Source organism: Scyliorhinus torazame, chromosome 1 (assembly GCF_047496885.1).
Source record: "Scyliorhinus torazame isolate Kashiwa2021f chromosome 1, sScyTor2.1, whole genome shotgun sequence".
Taxonomy (NCBI): Eukaryota; Metazoa; Chordata; class Chondrichthyes; order Carcharhiniformes; family Scyliorhinidae; genus Scyliorhinus; species Scyliorhinus torazame.
In genome coordinates, this window is record NC_092707.1 from 383,639,678 (window position 1) to 383,658,751 (window position 19,074).

The following is a 19,074-nucleotide window of genomic DNA, read 5'->3' on the forward strand; positions in this document are numbered from 1 at the left end:
AGAAATTCCAGAGACTCGGGGCCCGGACAGCTGAAGAAAGGCAAGACCGTCAATGGTGAGTGGTTAAAATTGGGGGAGCGTGGAAATCTTGGGAGTGCAGCTGCAGGAGTCTAGGGAGATGGGGAGGGTGAGGCAAGAAGGTTGCGAATTCTTAAATTGTGACATCGCTAGACCAGGAGCCATTGTAGGCCAGCGAGCATTTCTGTGTTTCACTGCCTGCAAGATAAAAGGGGGAAGGGAGGAATTTGGCTGCCCCTGTGCAGTGGGGGCACAGCCGTAAAATGTGGCGAACCATTCAAATGTTCACTGACTATGGAAAGACCACAGAATACCGCCAGCAGGAGGAGCTGTAGAATTCTGCCCAAAATGCTCATGCTGATTATGCTCCTGGGTCTCATAGATCTCAAGAGGAGGATTTTCCTGCAGACTTCGGGACCCTGACGTTTGAGGTCCGCAGTGTGTGGGGAACAGTCTCACATCTGTAATTATCCCCAAATAGGCCAATTAATGGCCAGAGGAGTGCTTGCCATCCAGTCAGGGATGGAGGGTGGAAGGACCAATAAGCAGGTTTTCTGGCTTGAAAACAGCAGCAGCAGGATGCCCTGACAGGAAGGTGAAGGAGGGGGTGCCCTCAAAATGAAGACAACCATCTCTTTAAAATTGAAAAAAGGCCTTTGCAGGCAGACGAGCACAGTGATGGGGGGGGGGGGAGAAGAGAAAGGGGTAGGGTTGGGATGACGGGGCTGCACTGGGTGAGTGCTGAGCCACATGTTAGCGAACAATGGATATAACACAAGGCAGTAAACTGACCAAGGTCTTTGGGATACATCAGGGGGTGGGACATTTAGTCCCTGTTATGGGCAGGTACCGAGAAGGATAGGTCTGGTCTGCCTGCAGGCAGCTACACAGATGCCTGCCACCTGCTGGGATCAGGGAGCCAGGTAGAACATCAACAGTCGACCTCCAATAACGGGCCTTAATAGATTGTTCAGCAGCTAACCATGCCACCACCACCCTCCCTCCCATTCCCCACCCCCAACCTGCCTTTGGGAACGTGGCCTGAGGTGGAATGGAGCTGGGTAAGTGACAAACTGGCCGACAGTGTGAAATTCTATGCCCAGTCTTCTCTGTATCTGCCCCCAGCAGGAACTAAATATCCCCGCCCTTGATATATTCCAAAGACCTTCGTCAGTTGACTGCCGCTGTGATATATCCGTTGTCCTATAACATGTGACCCAGTCCCTGCTCTAAGGTTTTTTTTTAACCCAAATTCGCAAAGGGCTTGGAGCAGGCAAGAGTCACCACTGTTGGATCAAGTCATTTGTTGATGTGGGACGGGCGGGGTTGATGAAGGTTAGAACAAACCGGAGAGTTCCTTCCTGCAGCACATCAGCATACTGTTTGGCAGGGTGCCCAGTGATGGAGCCCACGGAGATGTCCTCCTGCCGGAATGACGGGAAGAAAACGCGGATTCAGCGGCGGGGGATTGTGGGGGCGGGCATGTTGGAGGAAACAAGAAGAGACGTCCAGGGTCAAAACACATCCCAGCATTGTTATTCAGACTTGCTCATTGTTGCACCTGCAGCCCTCAAAACACGTGAAGCTGGTCAGTGCAATCCATCGGGGCATTGGCATTCCTGTGGAAACACATTAAACTCAGGAGTTAAGCATCTTGAACACATGTTAATATTGAAAACAGATAAAGCTTTTTAAAATCAAAAATAGCCCCATGGACCTGCTGTGCTTACATGTTCCAAACTCATTTCCTCCCAGTCCCAGCTCTCCATGGTCACCACGCCAGCTCTTGCCTAATCCTTTAGTTACTTCCGGTACTGTCACAAGAAGAAAGATAATTAATGAGGCTGGAATCTAATCGAAGTGTTTGAGCTTTTGTCGGCGGTTTGACGGGGGGGGGGGGACATGGCGAAAGATCATTTCCACTGATTAGTGAACTGGAAACGAGTGGGCAAAAAAAGTCAGGCTTTTGTACATCAAATGCAAAGACTAGAAGAAGTGTGTCCATGCTGATTAGGTTTCAGAATATGGAATGTATTACAACATTAAATGGGTGATGAAGCCCAAGTCAATTTTGAGAGGGTGTCGGATAAACACTTGAAGAAAACAAACGCTAAAGGTGCAGGGAAGTAGCATTACGATGAATAACTCCAGGGCAAAGTCAGCACCATCATAAAGGCCATGTTCTTTGATTCAGGCTGAGTGAAGGACATTCCTGTGCTTTTTGATCTGACACATCCGTTGCGTTTTCTCTTGTCTTCCGACTTGAATTTTCTCTTCCCATTCTCCCCACCCCTGACTTTAATCTGAAAAAACTTTCAGCTCCCCTGAAATAAATTATCTCCAGGGGCACGCACTCCGCTTAACCTCGCCGCTCTCTTTTGGGCACATCACAGCCAAGAATTCCCGGGACGGTGTAAAACCCAGGGCTCGTGTTTTGCCCGAGTTATTCTTTGTGTGCTGAAAACTTTTTCTTTCGCCCTCCCTCCCTCCTTTGGCCTTGTACCTGGTTTGTGTGAGACATGAGACGTTCCTGATGTTTGGTCTGAGCTTGGGCCTTGTCACCTTGCCAGACGCTCTAGTGGCAACAGATGCTCGGTTAGCTTGCTTCCATGGCAACGTGAACAAAATGTTACCATAGAGATGAAAGGTCAAATGTAAAGCATGGAAACTAGGGTCCTAATGTTTCCTTGGAGATGCTTAAACTATTCAGCAGCTGCTCTTTCCATACTGGGACTTTTATGGATCTTAGATATTCCTGGTAATTCTATTTTTCGCTGAATAGGGAATTCTTAACAATAAAGATGTCCGAATAATAGTTGTATGTACTCGTATTGCCCGTTAAAGTGATTTGTTAATCTGCCAAGCAACCCTTCATGTGGTAATGGAATTCAATAAGGGTTATCATTTCCACATTGTCAAGATTTCTGTCGCGTAAACTCTGGTGAGGTTTTAGTATTTACTTTGATTAATTTAGATTGAAATTTTCAGTCGCAGGGATTGCAGAGAGACGGTCCTCCTGCACTCCACTGAATTCTCCGCGGCTGCTGTTGTACTCCACCCCCCCCCCTCCCACTTCCTGATGGTGACAGATTATTGCGGCAACAGCAATGAAAACTGGACGAGTTGTTTTAAACCTGCGAAAAGAGTGGATTTAAACCTTCCTGTCTGTTAAACCCCATCTGCCAAGGAGAGGCGGAGCCTGTCACTAGCACCAGACTGCAGCAGCTTCCCACCACGACCGCTCATCGCTGATGGCTATCGACGGGGTTTCTTATTTCCGTATGTCTGTCACCAGGAATTAGCAGCGAACTAGCCTAACATTAGTGCCAGAGTGTGCAGCGTTAAACAGATGCGCTGAAATTATCAGTTTGACCCACGTGCGTCCCGCAGTGGATGAATATTAAAGTCTAATAGTGCCTACATATTTTCATTAAGATCTTCTGTGATGATTTATTTAAGGAGGGGGGGGGGGTGGCATTTTGTGGCAAGTATCTTGTTTTACTTACTGTTGTGATTTTACCTGTTTGCCCTTGCCTGACTGGCTGGCACCTCCTGCAGTTCAGATGGGCACACACCCAAAGTGCCCACAGACAAAAAATGTCAAGGCCTATTCAAATACAATGCTCTTCTCCCACTCTCTCTTCTCTCGCTCTCCATCTCCTCTTCCCCCCCCCCCCGACATTGGTTAGGATACACTGCAGTCTCTGCTTGGCACCTGCCCACCCGTGACATAGCGGCTGGGCGTATCGAACACGGCGAGGCTCAAAGCTAGCCGGCTTCTCATTGCCTTGCGCGCGGGAGCTTGCTCTGCCTGCGGTTCAGCCGCCTTGCTGCCAACTTCACAGCGGCCTGACTTCGAAAGTACTTCACTGGTTAGAAAGCGCGACAGGATGGGCCAGTGCTTGCGAATGGACTTTTCCTTCGTCAATGAAAAGAAACAGAGGACCATAAATGAGTGGAAAAGCAGTTTAAGCGGCACGGCTAAATACCGTTCCAGATTGCATCAAAGCAGCAAATGTCACATTGGGGACTTGTGATTTGAGAAAAGAAAAACGATGGAGTAATTTACAACAGAGAAGGAGGCCATTTGGCCCACCTATTCCATGCCTGCATCCCACCTAGCAATCCAGTCAATTCCACTCCCCTCCCGCTTGGTTCCTGTAACCCTGAAGTTTATTTTGTTCAATTGTCCATCCAATTTCCTTTTGAAACCATTGACCATTTCTGTTTCCATCACCCTTGTGGGCAATGGATTCCAGGTCATTACCACTTGCAGCATGCAAATGTTCCTACTCCCCCGCCTCCCAAAAGCCCAAAACCTTAAATCTGTGCCTCCCTAGTGCTTGTTTGATCAGCTTATGGAAATAAATTTTTCTTCTTCATCTTATCCAATCTCGCTTCAATCTCCTTTACTCGAACAGACGCAGCCTTGTAACTAAACCACCTCCCTTGACTGGGACCATTCTGGTATTTTACTTTTATTCATTCAAGTGCCAGCATTTATTGCTTGGCTCCAATTGCCCATTAGTTGTGTTCTTTGCTTGGCCATTTCAGAGGGCAGCTAAGAGTCAAACACATTGCTGTGGGCCTGGAGTCACCCGTAGGCCAGACCGGGTAAGGACAGCAGATTAGTGAATCAGATGGGTTTTTACGACGGTGGTTTCATGGTCTTTGTTGGACTTTTGATTCCAGATTTCGATTGAATTCCGATTTTGCCATCTGCTGTGGTGGGGTTCAAGCCTGAGCATTGTGCTGGGTTTCTGGATTGCTTGTCCAATGAAAATACCTCTACACCACCTCCTCTGCATCCTGTCAAGGACCTTCAAATAGTAGAATTAAATTAAGACTGCAGAGAGAAAAATTGGCCAGAATTTTACCACGGGTTGGGGACCATGGTGTTGAGGTAAAAAGCAGGTCTCTGGGCTGCTCCCTCCGCCAGCAGGATCGGTTTGACAGTTTTAGCACAAGGCGGCCTACTAATTGGCTGCCTGCGGACCCACCATCAAGTTAAGAATGGCAGGTATGTAATAATAATAATAATCTTTATTGGGTATGTTCCCGTTGCTGCTGGCCTAGTCAGAGGCTTGGCAGCTCCGAAGCTGCAGCAGTGCCATAAGGGGAGGTTGTGGCAACTAACAGAACACCCAGAAGCTTGGAGAGGAACATTTTAAAAAGATTTGTTGAAAAGAAATCATGGGGCTGAAGATCGGAGGGTAAATTACTCCGGAGCATCATTGAGGGTCCTGGAGACTGCCCCCTCTTTTCGCCCATCGAACCTGCCCATCCTTCCCCCCCCCCCCCCCCCAAGCCCCCAAACATAGAATCAGAGAATCGCTACAGTGTGGAAGGAGGCCATTCGGCCCTTTGATTCCGCACCGACCCTCCGAAAGAGCACTCCACCCTATCCCAACAACCCCACAACCTAACCTTATTGTTCATGTCCAATCCACCTAACCCGCACATCTTTGGACTGTGGGAGGAAACCGGAGCACCCGGAGGAAACCCACGCACACACGGGGAGAACGTGCAAACTCCACACAGGCGGTCACCCGAGGCCGGAATTGAACCCGGGTCCCTGGCGCTATCAGGCAGCAGTGCTAACCACTGTGCCACCGTGCCGCCCCGTCCAGCCCCCAAGGTTGCGACAGTGAGGCCACCTCCATTTAGCACCTCCCAACTGCTGCTCTGCTGACCTCTCGGGTCCCACTTGGGTGGCCGGGCCTCGCTCATCGACGACCGCACGTGCTCCTTGGCTGCCTGCCTGGCTGCTGTGGCTGGCTATCTTGCCTGGCCTCTGCTCTCTCGCCCTCGCCCCACAGCCCGGCTGCTGCCCAGTCCAGCCCTTTCACTGTTGGCCCTGCCCGGTGGACCTCTGGCTGTGGTCGAGTCCCTTCGCTCCCGCTAGCTGCTGCTCCTTGATTTCCCGAGACACGACGCTGGCGCTTGCCTGGCTTTCTTCACGTCTCCTGGCAGATGCTTTGCACGGCTCTCGCTGGCCAAGCCTCGTCGATCACATGTGCTTCTGCCTGGCTGCTGCTGCGGCTGGCTATCTGGTCTGTTGGCCTCTGTTCTTTCTGGTTGGTTGTCCACCCACCCTGGCCTGGAGGTCGAGAGTCGCCCCGCTGCTCCCCTCGAAGGCCGTTGACCAGCGTCACCTCCTTGCTTCGCTGAAGGCTTCACAGCAGACGCGGGCTTACACTTCTGGGGGCATACAAAGCCATCACTCAGTAGGCCGGTGGGGGGTGCCAGCGCTGTGTGTGAGTCCGCCTCTGGATTGCCAGCCAGTCATGGGCTGAATTAACCCTCGCAGGACGGGCACCTGTTCACCTCACAGCCCCCTGGACTACCTGACGGAAATCCCCATCGCTACCCGCAGGTGCCGAAAGGATTGAGCGCATGGTGTTGCACTCCAGGGTTGAATATTATCCAGAACTCCACCATTAAGCTTCATTCCGGATTAAATCTGTTCCTGGGGAAATGTCCGAATTGAGCGACACCTTCGGGCAAGATGGCCAGGATAATGATCACCTGTGATCTAATCGAATGGCAAAACAGACTCGAGGAGCTGAATGGCCTCCAACAGTTTGTTTTCAGAGAGGTCGTGAACAGAAAGGCCACCCTAACCAAATAAATACGGTAAACTTCACAGTATTTTTGTAACTTCCATTTTTAAGAAACGTGGCTCCAGCTCCTTACATGAATAAAGGAAAGGGATCTTGGCAGATGGGGGGCCTCTTTTATTCTTTTTTAAATTAAAAGAAATAAACACTACAATTTGAAGAACTACACACTGAGCCCCTCATGGATACACCCTGGAGATTATAGAGACCTGGATTTAACTGCCCCTTAGGCCCTCCCTCAAACTAGGCTCCCTCCCCCCCAAAAAAAAAACAACCTGACATAACACTGCCCCCTCCCACCACAACCTCAGCAAAAAACCCTCCCCCGAGTGTTCACATAATTGGTTTCCCCCACCTCCAGGCCCGAATTTCTGGCAGACTGACAGACAAACCTCCCCCCCCCCCCCCCCCCCCGCCCCCCCCCCCCCCGAAGACTGCAGTTTGTTATTTAAGTAAAGTTCCCCCACAACCCCAGGTTCTGCACCCAATTAGGGCCTCCTGCCCCGCACCTCAAATATTCGGGTCCTGGTGTCTGCACAGAGCAGCGATCTATCTGAGAGTATTTCACAGCACCAACCAAAGCAGATCACACACAATAAACAGAAAACCGCAAAACCCACTAAATTTAATTACAAGAAATGTCATCACATAGAGAGTTTTCCACTAACATGTCTGACCTCAGAAATATTGTGGTTTGACATGCCATGTACAGTGGTATCTGAGGGAAAATAAATCACTGCTCCTCATTTCTGACATTTCCTCTCGGTTTATTAGCTGATCTCCGTTGGCGTTGCTCATGTACAAAATACAAATGGGTTTGTAGCTCCTTTCGTGCTGTAATTGTCTCTGCTGGCCTCCCATTTCCTGATTCTTTTACATCTCCAATGCCATTATGTTTTTCTTTCTTTTTTTTTGTCTTCCTCTTTAGGGTGCACACATTTTTTTTCTTGTCATCTCACCCAATCCCCCCTGTGTAAACCTTTCTTGGCTCCTTTCCCCTCTGTCTGTATGTCTCTCATACTCTTATGTTCAGCACACAGTGGCAACTCATTCACTTGCTCTCCCCTTCCCTCTGTAGGTTGGTCCCTGTCTTGTATGTCGGGTGCTCTGTCCTTGGGCTCTCCTCCGATGGCAGGCTGCTCTCATTTTTGCGCGTCCCCCCTCCTCTGCCCATGCCCGCCCCACCCCCACCGTAAGCGTATAATCCAGCCCATAAAACGGTTAGAGGTCAGAAAGAGGGTATGCCCTCTGCAAGCGCAACTCACCTGTCCCACTCCCCCCTTTCTTCCCGTGACCCTGTAGTTCTCTCTCTTTCCCCCCCCCCCCAAGGAACTTATCCAATTCCCTTTCACCGTGTGGGCAGCACAGTAGCACAAGTGGATAGCACTGAGGCTTCACAGCACCAGGGTCCCAGGTTCGATTCCCCGCTGGGTCACTGTCTGTGCGGAGTCTGCACGTTCTCCCCGTGTCTGCGTGGGTTTCCTCCGGGTGCTCCGGTTTCCTCCCACAGTCCAAAGACGTGCAGGTTAGGTGGAATAGCCATGATAAATTGTCCTTGGTGACCAAAAAAAGGTTAGTAAGAAGACTTAAAGTCCAACAGATTTGTTTCAAATCATTAGCTTTCGGAGCACTGCTCCTTCCTCAGGTGAAGGAGCAGCGCCCCAAAAGCTAGTGATTTGAAACAAACCTGTTGGACTTTAACCTGGTGTTGTAAGAACTCTTACTGTGCTCACCCCAGTCCAATGCAGGCATCTCCACATCAAAAAAAGGTTGGATGGGGTTGTTGGATTACGGGGAATGGGTGGAGGTAAGGGCTTAGGTGGGTCAGTGCAGGGTCAGTGGGCCGAATGGCCTCCTTCTGCACTGTATATTCTATGTTCTAAAAGCCCCAATTGTATCTGCCTCCGCCACACTCCCAGATTCATTTTGGATCCTAACCACTCACTGTGCACGGACGCACGAACAAGGAGCCCCTCGAACTCTGCCATTTAATAAGATCGTGGCTGATCTAATCATAACCACATATCTGCATCATGGCTACCTCCGATAATCCTTCGCCGCCCCTTATTTACCAAGAATTTGCCTGCCTCTGCCTTAAAAATATTCAAAGACTCTGCTTCCGTCACCTCTTCAGGAGGAGAGTTCCAAAGTCTCACGGCCCGCTGCATCATCTCCGTTTTAAATGGGTGACCCCTTATTTTTAAACAGTGACCCACAGTTCTAGATTCTCCCACAAGAGGAAGCGCGCTCTCCACATCCACCCTGTCAAGATCCCTGGGGATTTTATATGCTTCAATCAAGTCACATCTTAATCTTCTAAACTCCAGCGGATACAAGTCTAGCCTGTCTAACCTTTCCTCATCTGATAGCCTACCCATTCCAGGAGTGTAAACAGGTCTTTCCTCACATCTCCAATGGTTCTTTTACCAATTGCCCCAATTTGGTGTCCTCTGGTTCTCGACCTTCACCGATGAGAACAGACCTCTCTCTTCTCTGTCTAGACTCCTCATGATTTTGAACGCATCTATCAAATCACCTCTCAACCTTCCCTTTACTAAGGAGAACAACCCCAGCTTTTAATCTAACTAATGAACTGAAGCACCTCGTACTTGGAAACATTCTCGTAAATCTTTTCTGCACCATCTCTGAAGCCTTTAGGTCTTTCAGGCGGGAACAATGTTTTCTAAAGGATCATCGTAACTTCCTTGCTTTTATACTCTGCGCCTCTATATATTAAGCCCGGGATCCCATATGTTTTTTTTAACCACTGACTCAACCTGCCCTGTCATCTTCAATGTTTTGTGTAAACATGTCCACCGGTCTCTCTGTTCCGCACCCTCTTTAGAATTCCATTACTTTATTCTGTCTTTCCTTGTTCTTTCTACCCAAATGTACCTCTCTGCATCAGATTTTGCCTGCCACGTGCCTGCCATTCCACCAGCCTATGACCCTGAAGAATTTACTTGTCCTCCTTACAGTTCACAATACTTCCAAGGTTTGTGTCACCCTGGAGGTTTTGAAGTTATGAACAGCACACCCAAGCCTAATCGTCGATATATTTCAAGAAAAGTATTGGTCGTGGTACCAACTCCTGGGAAACCTCAACTGCGGACATTCCTCCAGTCTGAAAAACGACCCTGAACCCACTGTTTCCTGCCACTCAGCCAACATTATACTGACAATTTCCTTCTATTCCATGGGCTTCAACTTTGGTGGCAAGTCTTTTATATGGCACTTCCTCAAATTACTTTTGGAAGTTCATGTACACCACATCAACTACACTACCCTCATCAACCCTTTCAGTAGAAATCTTAATCAAGTTCGCTAAACATGATTTGCCTCAACAAATCCATGCTATATTTCTCTAATTAATTCACAGTTGTCCAAGTGATTGTTACATTTTTCCTGGATGATCATTTCAAAAGGTTTTCTTCAACCAAGGTTAAACTGTCCGGCCTGTAATTGTTGAGCTGAGCCTTGCACCTTTTTTTGAACAAAGGTAACATTACAATTCTCTAGCCCTCTGGCGCCACCCCTGTATCTCAGGAGGATTGGAAGATTACGGCCAGTGCCTGGGCAACTTCGACCCTTAATTCTCTCGGCATCCTGGTTCCGTCTCATAATTTTCAAACTTAAATGTAGTCAGTCTTTCTGATCAATTTTTAGCATGGTGGCATGGTGCACAGTGGTTAGCACTGCTGCCTCACACCACCAAGAACCTAGGTTGATTCTGGCCTTGGGTGACTGTTTCTTCCTGGGTTTCCTCTGGGTGTCCGGTTTCCTCCCACAGTCCCAGTGCAGGTTAGGTGGATTGACCATGCTACATTGCTCTTTAGTGTCCAAAAGGTTAGGTGGAATTCTGGGGATAGGACAGCAGAGTGGGCCTGGGTAGGATGCTGCTTCAGTCGGTGGATGCAGACTTCGATGGGCCGAATAGTCTCTGAGTGATTCTACGATCTATCAGCTCAACTGCCTCTTTCACAAGGACTTTGGCAGCATCTTCTTCCTTGGTAAATTACATAGAATTTCATAGAATTTACAGTGCAGAAGGAGACCATTCGGCCCATCAAGTCTGCACCGGCTCTTGGAAAGAGCACCCCACCCAAGCCCACAACCCCACCCTATCCCCATAACCCAGTAACCCCACCCAACACTAGGGGCAATTCTGGACACTAAGGGCAATTTATCATGGCCAATCCACCTAACCGGCACATCTTTGGACTGTGGGAGGAAACCGGAGCACCCGGAGTAAACCCACGCAGACACGGGGAGAACGTGCAGGCTCCGCACAGACAGTGACCCAGGCCGGGAATCAAACCTGGGACCCTGGAGCTGTGAAGCAATTGTGCTAACCACTATGCTACCATGCTGCCCCTGTAAAGACAGATGCAAAGTAGTCATTTTCTAAAATAAATTTAGAGTACCCAATTCATTTTTTCCAATTAAGGGACAATTTAGCATGGCCAATTCACCTACCCTGCACATCTTTGGGTTGTGGGAGTGAAACCCATGCAAACACTGGGAGAGTGTGCAAACTCCACACTGTTAGTGACCCAGAGCCGGGATCGAACCTGGGACCGCGGCGCCGTGAGGCGGCAGCACTAACCACTGCGCCACCGTGCTGCCTGCAAAGTAGTCATTTAGCACCTCAGCCATATTGCCTACCTCAATGAGTAGATCTCCCTTTTTGGCACCTAATTGGCTCTCCAATTTTCCTCTTACTATCTTTTTCCTGTTTGCAAGCTTGTAGAAGATTATTGGTTTCCCTTCCCTTTCGTGTTAGCTACCAGTCTCTTCTCTCACTCTCTCTTATTTCCTTTTTCATTTCCCCTCTGATTTTTAAAAATATTCAGTCTGGTTTTCACCTATTTTGTCAACTTGACATCCGTCATTATCCCTCTTTTTCTGTTTCAGCTTACTCTCTATCCCTCTCATCATCCAGGGAGCGCTGGCTTTGGTTGTTCTACCTTACCCCTCCTTCCCTCGACTGTACTCAAGCCATCTCCGCTTTGAAGGCGGCCTATTGCTCCGTTAAAAGGACCGGATCTTTCCTCCTTAAACAGGGGAGTAGGTCATATGTCATCCTGCTATTGTCCAAAAACGGAGGGAGGCCAACTGCAAGTAGGAGTCAGAAGAGTTGGAAAGAATGGAGTCTTGATTTGTCAACTAAGGCCTAGATTTTACCAACTGGACGTGCCAGAACTTGGGGCGGATGTTAACGAGTTGTTAACGTGATATTGCGCTGGTTGACCAATTAACGGCCATCCAACGTGAAACACGCTCTGTGAAAGGTCGAGCGTTGTAGGAGAGGGCGGGAGGAGGGCAGGCGCCGATAAAAGGGAGAGTACGGGCTGGCACTTCCAATGTGCTCCCTCAGGGACACACGCTGTGGAACTGTTTGAGGGAGCTGCAGGCCCGTGAAAATCAGCAGAAAAGCTCTGCCAGCTATGTCTGGGCAGCGCAGTCATACACAGACCTCAGTCGGCAAGCCCATTTCTCAATTTTGTTTGAGCCCTGACCTTTCATCTCGCCCTGGAGGGAGATGCCCACCTGCCGGGGGGGGAGCAACGTAAAATCCTAGCCAATTGCTGTTGAATTAATTTAAATTGGCTTCTTGATTGGTGGCGGACGCGTTTTGACTCATGCCCGCCTACCAAAATACCCGCACGAGAGAGCGATGACATCATTACACGCGCCTGACATCTTCTTGCCCGATTTCACGTGTGTACCCGCCCGAATAACTTAAAATTCTGGTCTACGTCTCCAGTCAATGCTTCACGTGCTTTAAGAGGGAGGCAGCATGGTAGCATTGTGGTTAGCACAATTGCTTCACAGTTCCAGGGTCCCAGATTCGATTCCCGGCTTGGGTCACTGTCTGTGCGGAGTCTGCACGTTCTCCGCGTGTGTGCGTGGGTTTCCTCCGGGTGCTCCGGTTTCCTCCCACAGTCCAAAGATGTGCAGGTTAGGTGGATTGGCCATGATAAATTGCCCTTAGCGTCCAAAATTGCCCTTAGTGTTGGGTGGGATTGCTGGGTTATGGGGATAGGGTGGAGGTGTGGGCTTGGGTAGGGTGCTCTTTCCAAGAGCCGGTGCAGACTCGATGGGCCGAATGGCCTCCTTCTGCAATGTAAAATCTATGATCTGTAGCTCATATGTTTCGGATAATCGTTTTCTGCTTTGGGGCTAGAAGTTGAATAATCGCCGAGAGCTGTTGCGGGTGTTTGTTTTCATTGAGTTGGGGTGGATATCCACTCCAAACATCCTACCCAATTCTGATTTTCTGATATCAGTATGTGGCCACGAGGGCAAGTGAGAGCCACCCACTTATCCAGTACTGTTCGTCAGGTGCATTTGTTCCACTATATTGCTGGAGAGCTCACAGTTCAGCCAATGTCCCTCAGTGTTGTGCAGTGCAGTTATTTGTGACGCTTTTAATTCATCACCTCAAATTGCTTCCACTGCCAGTGACATATCCGAAGCTAACTGTACTTCAGGCTATTATAAAACCCTATTTATGTTAATTGCTACTTCCAGTGAGAGCACTTCTGCATTACACCCCAGTCTGTTTGCTGCCGAAGCGCTCTCGTTTAGATTTGCAGGACACATTCAGCGACAGCAGACCGCTGCACTGATGTGAATATTGTATTCTCATGTCCCCACGGCAGGACCCTGGTTACATTTATCAATGCAGGTGGCACCAAATGAAAATGTTATTATGTCTGCTGGCAGCACTGTCTCTATGGCTGATTTTCAGTCAAATACTCGCTGTAGCGTAGCTACTAAAGTAGGCCACGCAGCCTGTCAAACCTGTCCCACCATAATCTGTACTTACACTCCATTTATCCCACATTTAATCCAGATTTCTTGATATCATTGATCGAATAAAAAGTCTGCCACGCTCTGTCTGAAATATATTCAGCCTCCACAGCTTTTAGGCGAGATAATTGCAGACATCCACTCCCCTTTATATGAAGATTTGCTTCCTAATTTTACTCTTGAATGGTTTTGTTTTAATTTTAAGGTTAAAGTAATCTGGAAACACCCCGCCAGGGGAAATAGCTTCTCTGTATCTACTCTATCTAATCCCTTTATGAAATGAAATGAAAATCACTTATTGTCACAAGTAGGCTTCAATGAAGTTACTGTGAAAAGCCCTTAGTCGCCACATTCCGGCGCCTGTTCGGGGAGGCTGTTACAGGAATTGAACCATGCTGCTGGCCTGCCTTGGTCTGCTTTAAAAGCCAGCGATTTAGCCCAGTGTGCTAATCAGCCCCTATCATCTTAACATCCCAATTAGATCACGCCGGGTGGTGGTGCCTTACATTTAGTTCATTCGAGCTAGGATATCGCCATGAAAAGCATCTCCGTCTTTGTTCTAAACTGGAATTTACACGTCACACGACAAGGGAAGCGGTGGCAAGCGATTATTCAACTTCTAGCTCCACCGGCCCCTCTCCATCGCTGTAATCTCCTCCAGCTCTGCAATCCTCCAAGGCCCTAAGGTTTAGGATTCCTTCCTAAAACTGCTGCGGCAACATGCATGTCTGCAAGAACGTTGTAGCCTGGAGCTATGGATAATGATGGTAGAGGTTCCGACGTTCTTTCCATCACATGGCTGACCAGGAATCTCTCCCACCCCAACCGCCTGCCATTGGCGTGTGTTGGTAGGATTTACAGGTTGACACTCAGCCTGTTTCCCTCTGTTACAAACGCACCTTCCTTGACCATCAAGTCCTGGGGCGGGACGTGAACCCAGAGCTTCTGGCTCAAGAGGCATGGATTCCACCCATTGCGCCACAAGACTTTCATCTCCATCTTCTATCATTAATCAAGTGAATAATAAGCCTGGTTAATGCCATCTGTCCTCACGATTGAACCTTTTTGACTCCAGAATCATTCCAGCGAAACTGCTCTGTTCCCTTTCCAAGGCCGATACATCCTTCCTCAGGTGTGATGCTCAGGGCTGATGCAGTGCGTCAGCCATCCAACCAAAGATCTCTGCATCTGAATCAACACTCCCCCTCCCTCCCTTTTTATTCCAGCCACCCTGTGATAAACCTCAACACTCCGCTGGGATTTGTGATTATCATTGTCTCAGGCTTCAACGTCCCATTTGATCTCACCCCATATCTTCTCTCATTTGTAAAGGCTGCCTACCTTTACCACCATAACATCGTCATCTTCACTCCCCGCTTCAGCCCATTTGTTGCTGAAAGCCTCAGCAACATCTTTGTCATCTCCAGACTCCCAATACGCTCCTGACCAACAACCCATCCTCCACAAACCTCCGCTCATCCAATACATTGGGGCCCATATCCTATTCTGCACCAAGTCCTGCTTCCTTGCCACCGCTTCTTCATCGCATGACATGGAAATTCCAGTTGAGAACAAAGACATGGATACTTTTCATGGCGATATGAAAGTGGGCAGCACGGTAGCACAAGTGATTAGCACTGTGGCTTCACAGCGTCAGGGTCCCAGGTTCGATTCCCCGCTGGGTCACTGTCTGTGCGGAGTCTGCACGTTCTCCCCGTGTCTGCGTTGGTTTCCTCTGGGTGCTCTGGTTTCCTCCCACAGTCCAAAGACGTGCAGGTTAGGTGGTTTGGCCACGATAAATTGCCGTTAGTGACCACAAAAGGTTAGATGGGGTTATTGGGTGACAGGAATAGGGTGGAAGTGAGGGCTTAAGTGGGTCGGTGCAGACTCGATGGGCCGAATGGCCTCCTTCTGCACTGTATGTTCTATGTTCTATATCCCACCCAGTATCTATGTTCACATCTGAAAATTTGCCAGGTGAGATTGGCCAGAAGACTATCGCAAGGAAACTATATCCCGCCATGAGTTTGCATCTTAAGGAGGTTGGGGATGAGGTGAGTTTTAGCTGTTGCACAGAATTTGAGAGCAATCTGTCACTTCTGTCTGTTCCCTGGACTTGGTGCAGTGGAATATCGAGTTGAGCCTGGCTCCACTTCATCTCTGTAATCTCCTCCAGCTCTGAAATCCTCCAAGATCTCTGCGCTGCTCCAATTCTGGCCTTTTGCATACGTATTCCTGATTTTAATCACTCCACCATTGGGGGACATGCCTTCAGCTTTCTAGGCCCTAAGGTTTAGGATTCTTTCCTAAAACTCTTTGTCGCTCTCCCTCAATCCCTTCCTTTAAGTCACTGCTTAAAACCTACCTCATTGGCCAAGGTTTCAGTCACCTGTTGGCCCAGTGTCAAAATGTTACTGGCAAGTGCTGCTGTGGGATGTTATACTGCATTAAAGGTGCTTTATAAATGTAAGGATCACACAAAAGTTGCAGGGACACATGGATTTTGTCAAGAGCAATACCATTAGCAGTGTGCTGGATATTATTTTCAAAAGTCCACATTGATCCAAAAGTTCCTTTTATATCGGGCACAATTTAACGGACACGTTATGCCCGGCGCAAATCCAAATGAGCCAGTTGGATTGTAGGAGAATCCCAAATCGGGAACCACGCCAGGGCGCCCATCGGTTTCCCATCTAACCAGCCTGCTCATGTTCGCGCTACAGCGTGACGAGAAACAATATTCACCAGTTAAGGCCAATCTCCATCCCATTAACGGAAAGGGGCCCCTATCTAACGGCCTCCCACAGTGAGTGGTCACCAATTCGTACTGGTCCACACAAACATGGCCCAGGCGTCACGGCACCTGGAGGGTTCTCCCAGGCCATCGAAGACCCCTGGGTGGCCAGGGGTAAGGGAGGGTGGCCTCCTGTCCCTGGAATGTGAGCACCATGGCACTGCCAGGCCGACACCTTGGCACTGCCAAGGTGCCCAGGTGACACCGCAAAGCCAGTAGGAGCACTTCCAGGGTGGCAGGGCCAGGGTGCTCGGGCACCAGAGTGACACTGCCAAGGGTCAGGGCCTGAGGGTGGCTGTGCCCCTGTAAGGATGGCGGCGGGGGTTATGAGGGGTGGGGGTTGGGTACAGGGCGGGTTGAAGGGTGGAGGTCCTGGCCGGGGTGGGGGGGTGCTAAAAGGGGCAGTGGGAAGCCTGAAAATGGGGGCCCTCAGCGACCCCATAATAGGGTGCCATTACTTGGAGGGGGGGGCAAATGCCCATGTGTGGGGGAGAGTGACATTCCCCATCGGTGGGGGGGCCCAAAAGCCCACTTAGAGATCAGGACACCTTTTTGAAATGGTGGCCCGATCTCGGAGGAGCCGGCCTGGCCAGCGGGTTCAGCTCCCCAATGCTGAAAATAATAAGTGTGGGCTTGACTGGGGAGAAACTTCCCAGAGCCCAACAAAGTGACTAAGTGTGGTTAGATAGAGGTGGGGAACTCGGCGACAGAGCTGGCGGAACTCCCGGCAAATCCCTTTACAAATGACACTTAGAAACCTCTCCCGTTAGATCGCGCGCATCATGTTTAATGGTAGCCTATGACCTCTGGCCCCAACACTTGGATCTCAATATACCAAAGTCAATGCTCAGCTAAATCACCAAGACCAGCAGTCAGCAAGATTCATTTCTAACTGGACCCACCTGGAAAGCGAGGTTCAAGGCGGAGTCTGCAAGGCTCGAGTAGGATGAAATGTGACTGAATGGCCTTCTCCTATGCTGTGTGATTCCATGTTTCATTCTGTGCCGAACACCAATGGGTGGAACTTTCAGGGCGCATCTGCTGCCTGTTGGAACCTGAATATCCGAGATGAAGGCATCGGGTGGATTGGCAACATGAACAGGGTGGTAAGTCAGCACACTGGCATTTCCCCTCCATTTCAACCTCATTGCCAATCGAAAACTGGGACAGGAAGTGGCCATTGAGTTTCTTATCCTGAGGGCGGCACGGTGGTGCAGTGTTTAGCACTGCTGCCTCACGGCGCCGAGGACCCGGGTTCGATCCCGGCCCTGGGGTCACTGTCTGTGTGGAGTTTGCACATTCTCCCCGTGTCTGCCTGGGTCTCACCACCACAACCCAGAGATAGGGCAGCATGGTAGCATGGTGGTTAGCACAATTGCTTCACAGCTCCAGGGTCCCAGGTTCGATTCCCGGCTTGGGTCACTGTCTGTGCGGAGTCTGCACATCCTCCTCGTGTGTGCGTGGGTTTCCTCCAGGTGCTCCGGTTTCCTCCCACAGTCCAAAGATGTGCAGGTTAGGTGGATTGGCCATGATAAATTGCCCTTAGTGTCCAAAATTGCCCTTAGTGTTGCGTGGGGTTACTGGGTTATGGGGATAGGGTGGAGGTGTTGACCTTGGGTAGGGTGCTCTTTCCAAGAGCCGGTGCAGACTCGATGGGCCGAATGGCCTCCTTCTGCACTGTAAATTCTATGATGTGCAGGGTAGGTGGATTGGCCACGCCAAATTGCCCCTTAATTGGAAAAAAAATTATTGGGTATTTAAAATTTTTTATTTTTTTTAAAAAAGAGTTTCCTATCCTGGCCAGTCCATCGGGGAGAAAATAGGACAAAAATAACATCGGGAGAGAAAAACATAGGGAAGCAAAATAACACACCTGCCCAAACTGCAATATGTATGGTCCTAAAGCCTGACTGTGGAGGTCTTGCAGCACAATGGGTAGCGTTCCTGCCTCTGGTCCAGAAGCTCCAGGTTTCAGTCCCAACCCAGGACTTGGTGGCCAAGGAAGGTGCAGCCAAACAGGCTGAGTATCAACCTGCAAATCCTTCCAACATGCTGATGTCTGGCGGTAAGAGCGGGAGAGACTCCTGGCCAACCACGCTTGATGTGGAGTGGTGCCCCCTCAAGCTATGAGCCTCTTGGCAACAAACGACTGACTTGTTCCATGAATAATTAGCTTTGGAAACAGATGGAAGTGCACCTCGGTGGGCCACACGGTGCGGGAAGAGGATTGAAATGGAAAGCCTAACTAGCAAATTGAATCTGCTATTTGACATCCTGATTATTTTAATTTTATTCTCTTAAGGAATTTCGTTTATTTTAACTCGTCAATACAAGATAAAAATGGAATGAAGACATTAATGAAGACACGGTCAGCAAGACTTGTGCTCTAATGTCGAAACCTTGCCAGTGGAAGGGCTGGCCAAGGATTCGGCGATAAAATTATAACTCTGACTCCCTCATCGCTGTACCACTCTCTGACTTTGTACTAATAAGAGGACACTTGCATTGACCGAGGCTCATCTTTGAATGGAGCAGACATTTTTCACCCATTACGGCCTCTGCCCTGACATGTTCACGCAGACAGTTGTCCCTTCAAAGTAATGAGCAAAATGACCTCTACAAAGAATTGTTCTCTTCTTTCAAAAAAACTGGTTCAAATTCCCCTTCAGGCTAAAGGACCCCACCCCCTCCCCCTCAAAAAAGAGCTTCTTGCAATCTGCTCAGTCATATCCGCAGCCGGTTTGAATGCCTGGGCCACGCAGCTGGTCGGGCGGTTACTCCAAGGTGAATGGTTTATTTTTGGATACTTTTTTAAATAAGAATTCC

The 19,074-nt window shown here is 49.3% G+C and overlaps 1 protein-coding gene and 1 long non-coding RNA gene across 3 annotated transcripts in view; one reads left to right on the plus strand and one right to left on the minus strand.

The window, feature by feature from the left end:
• The window catches only part of crim1 (cysteine rich transmembrane BMP regulator 1 (chordin-like)), a 294,476-nt gene that overhangs the window by 104,121 nt on the left and 171,281 nt on the right, over nt 1-19,074 (plus strand). The window lies entirely within an intron of this gene.
• On the minus strand, nt 1,487-2,576 carry LOC140427018 (uncharacterized). Its single transcript, XR_011948361.1, has 3 exons — nt 2,522-2,576; nt 1,749-1,832; nt 1,487-1,637 (listed from the first exon to the last, which is right to left on the minus strand). It is a non-coding gene; the product is annotated as an uncharacterized lncRNA (long non-coding RNA).